The sequence below is a fragment of the Physeter macrocephalus genome, chromosome 8, assembly GCF_002837175.3.
Source record: "Physeter macrocephalus isolate SW-GA chromosome 8, ASM283717v5, whole genome shotgun sequence".
Lineage (NCBI taxonomy): Eukaryota > Metazoa > Chordata > Mammalia > Artiodactyla > Physeteridae > Physeter > Physeter macrocephalus.
Genome location: NC_041221.1, coordinates 137,135,114 through 137,139,774, shown reverse-complemented (window position 1 = coordinate 137,139,774; position 4,661 = coordinate 137,135,114). Strand labels below are relative to the sequence as shown.

At 35.3% G+C, this 4,661-nt stretch overlaps 1 protein-coding gene across 13 annotated transcripts in view; it reads right to left on the bottom strand.

The window, feature by feature from the left end:
• Positions 1 to 4,661, bottom strand: part of LOC102983402 (protocadherin gamma-C4) — a 169,933-nt gene that overhangs the window by 46,394 nt on the left and 118,878 nt on the right. The gene's annotated exons all lie outside the window — the stretch shown is intronic.

Genomic DNA, 4,661 nt, shown 5'->3' with positions numbered 1-4,661 from the left:
CAGCTGATTTTTCAGCAGAAACTCTGCAGACCAGAAGGGAGTGGCATGATACATTTAAAGTGAGGAAAGGGGGAAACCTACAACCAAGGTTACTCTACCCAGCAAGGCTCTTATTCAGATTTGACAGAAAAATCAAAATCTTTATAGACAAGCAAAAGTAAGAGAATTCAGCACCAACAAACCAGCTTTAGAACAAATGCTAAAGGAACTTGTCTACGTGGAAAAGAAAAGGCCACAAATAGAAACAAGAAAATTACAAATGGGAAAGCTCACTGGTAAATGCAAGCATACAGTAAATGAAGGAAATCATCCACACACAAATATGCTATCAAAACCAGCAATCGTGAGAAAAGGAGAGTACAAATGCAGGATACTGAAAGTGCATTTGAAATTAAAAGACAAGCAACTTAAAACAATCCTTATATATATATATATATATATATATATATAAAGACTGCTATATCAACCTCATGGATACATGTACCCCAAAGTTCATTGCAGCACTATTTACAATAGCCAGGACATGGAACCAACCTAAATGTCCATTGATGGAGGAATGGATAAGGAAGATGTGCAATTACACACACACACACACACACACACACACACAATGGAATATTACTCAGCCATAAAAAAGAATGAAATAATGTCATTTGCAGCAACATAGATGCACCTAGAGAATATTATACTAGGTGAAGTACGTCAGACAGAGAAAGATAAACATAATATGATATCACTTATCTGTGGAAGTTTTTTAAAAAGTGATACAAAGAACTTATATACAAAACAGAAACAGACTCAGAGACTTCGAAAACAAACTCATGGTTACTAAAGTGGAAACGTTGGGCTTCCCTGGTGGTGCAGTGGTTGAGAATCTGCCTGCCAATGCAGGGGACACGGGTTCTAGCCCTAGTCTGGGAAGTTCCCACATGCCGCGGAGCAACTGGGCCTGTGAGCCACACTACTGAGCCTGCGCGTCTGAAACTTGTGCTCCGCAACAAGAGAGGCCGCAACAGTGAGAGGCCCGTGCACTGAGATGAAGAGTGGCCCCTGCTCGCTGCAACTAGAGAAAGCCCTCCCACAGAAACGAAGACCCAACACAGCCAAAAATAAAATAAATAAATAAAGAAGCTTTCATTAAAAAAAAAAAGTGGAAACGTGGCAGGGAGGGATAAATTAGGAGTTTAGGATTAACATATACATACTACTATATATAAAATAGGTAATCAACAGGGTCCTACTGTATAGCACAGGGAAATGTACTCAATATTCTGTAATAACCTATATGGAAAAGAATCTGAAAAAGAATGGATATATGTATATGTATAACTGAATCACTTAGCTGTACACCTGAAACTAACACAACACTGTAAATCAACTATACTGCAATATAAAATAAAAATTAAATTAATAAAAAGTTCCATAAGGAAAAAAAACAATGCATGGACAAGGAGAAAACAAAGAGCACAATGGTGGACATAATCATATCAATATTACATTAAATGTAAGTGATCTGAACATGCCAATTAAAGATCAGTGGTGGATAAAAAAGCCTCAACTATGTCCTTCTACAGAAAAAATACTTTATATATAAAGAATTGAAAAAGATATACTATGCAGCACTAACTATAAGAAAGCTGGAGTGACCACATTAATATCAGAAAAAATTAGGCCTTAAGACGAGATATATTAGCAGAGATAAAGAGAGATATTACAAAATGACGAAAAGGTCAATGTATCAAGTATCAAGAATATTTAACAATCTCATATGTCTATTTACCCAAAGAAAATTAAAAGGGAAAAAGAGGGACATTATACAATGATAAGAGCGTCAGTCCACCAGGAAGACATAGCCATCTTAAATGTGTATGTACTTAACAATAGAACTTCAAAATACATTAAGCAAAAACATACAACTGAAAGGTAAAATAGATGAATCCACCAAAATATAGGTGGAGACTTCAATTTGACAACAATTGACAGAACTACTAAAAAAAATGTATAAGTGAACATTTGATAAAACTTTTTCAATAACTGATAGAATTACTAACTAGAATATCGAAAAAGTGAGGAACATCATTAACTTATAGGGCCTAATTGACACTTACAGGGCCTAATTGACACTTACAGAACATACCCCCCCAAAACAGAATACATATTCTATTCAAGTACCCGTGGAACATTCTGATTGTATCCAGGGTCAGAAAACAAAGCTCAACAATTTTAAAAGAATGGAAATCACACAAAATATATGCTCTGAACATCCTGAAATTAAACTAAAATTCACTAACAGAAAGTCAACAGGAAAATCGCCAAACATTTGGAAATAAACACAATTCTAAATAATCCATGGGTTAAAGAGTAAGTCTTAAAGAAAATTTAAAAATACACTTACTGAATGAAAATGAAGATACAGTGTATCAAAATTTATGGGATGCAACTAAAGCATTCCTAGAGGGAAATATATAGCACTAAATAAAGATAAAAATTCTCAAATCAATAAACTATGATCTCACCTCAAGAAACTCTTGAGAAAAAGAGTTTCTTTAGAAAAAGAGCTAAATAAACACAAAGCAAGCAGAAGCAAAAGATAATAAATTCAATAGCAGAAATCAATCAAATTGGGACTTTCCTGGTGGCGCAATGGTTAAGAATCCACCTGCCAATGCAGAGGACATGGGTTCGAGCCATGGTCCAGGAAGATCCCACATGCCGTGGAGCAATAGAGCCCATGCTCCACAACAAGAGAAGCCACCACAATGAGAAGCCTGCGCACCGGACCGAAGAGTAGCCCATGCTTGCTGCAACTAGAGAAAGCCCGTGTGCAGCAACGAAGACCCAACGCAGCCAAAAATAAATAAATAAATAAATTTATTTTAAAAAAAGAAATCAATCAAATTGAGCTCCTAGGTATATATCCAAGATAAATTAAAGCATATGTTCATAAAAAGACTTGTAGCAAATGTTCATAGCAACATTTTTCACAATAGCCCCAAACTGGAATCAACCCAAATGTCCATCAATGGTTAAATGGATAAACAGAATGTGGTATAACCTTACAATGAAATACTATTCAACAATAAAAGGAATGAAGTGCTGATACATACTACAATATGGAAGAACCTCAAAAACATTATGCTGAGTGAAAAAAGCCAACACAAAAAAACTACATATTTTATATGAAATTTCTACAAAAGGAAAAACTATAGAGACTGAAATCAAGTCAGTGGTTGCCTGGGGCTCAGCATGGAGTGGGAATTAACTGCAAACAGACACAAAGGAAATCTCTGGGGTAAAGGAAATGTTCTAAAACTGGATAGTGAGGATGGGTGCATAGCAGTACAAAGTACCAAAACTGGTCTAACTTGTCACCCTTAAAATGGGTGAAGTTTATTATATGTGAATTATACCTCAATAAGACTATTTTAAAAGAAAAATAGAAATCAATAAAACTGAAAACAGAAAAACAGTAGAGAAAATCAATGGCACAAAAAGCTGGTTCTCTGAAAAGCAGTAAAACTGGTAAACAAATTGACAAACTCTAGCAAGACTGACAAACCAATATCCACAATAAAAAAGGGGATATCACTACAGACCCAACAAACATTAAAAGGACTATAAGGGAATATTATGAACAACTGTTTGCATCTAAACTTGACAGTTTAGATGAAATGGACCACTTGCTCAAAAATAAAAGCTGCCACAACTTACCCAATATAAAATGGATAATCTAAATAGTCCTATAGCTAGTAAAGAAATAGAATTCATAGTTTACAAATTCCCCAAAAGAAATCTCTAAGCCCAGATGGTTGTACTGGAGAATTCTACCAAATTTTTAAAGAAGAATTAACACCAATTCTACAATCTCTCTGAGAAAATAGAAGAGGAGAAAACACTTTCCATTTCATTTTATGAAGCAACTATTACCCTGATATCAAAAGGCAAACAAAGAAAGCACACAAAAAAGAGAAAACTACAAACCAATATTCCTCATGAATGTAGGTACAAAAGCCCTTTACAATCATTAGCAAATAGAATTCGGCAATATGCAAAAAGAACTACACTTTATGACCAAGTGGAGTTTATTCCAGGGATGCAAGCCTGGTTCAATATTTGAAAATTAGTTAATGTAATTCACTGTATCAACAGGCTAAATAAGAAAAACCACATGATCATATACATGGATGCAGAAAATGCATGTGACAAAATTTAACACCCATTTATGAAAAAGAAAAAGACACTCTCAGAAAACAAGGAATAGGGGAGATCTTCCTCAACTTAATAAAGAGCATCCACACAAACCTAAAGCAAACATTATACTTAACAGTAAAAGACTAAATTCCCCCCACCTAAGGTTAGGAACAAGCCAAAGATGTCCACTGTCACTATTTTTTTCAGCATAATACTAGAAGTTCTAGACAGTGCAGTAGCCTAGGAAAAGAAAGGACATACAGATTGAAACAAAAGTAATACTGTGCTATCTGCAGATGATATGACTGTCTACATAAAAAATCCCAAGGAATCTACAAGAAAACTCCTAGAACCAGAAAGTGACTTCAGCAAGGTCATAGGATACAAGATTAACATATTAAAATCTATTCTAGGGCTTCCCTGGTGGCGCAGTGGTTGAGAGTCCGCCTGCCGATGCAGGGGACACGGGT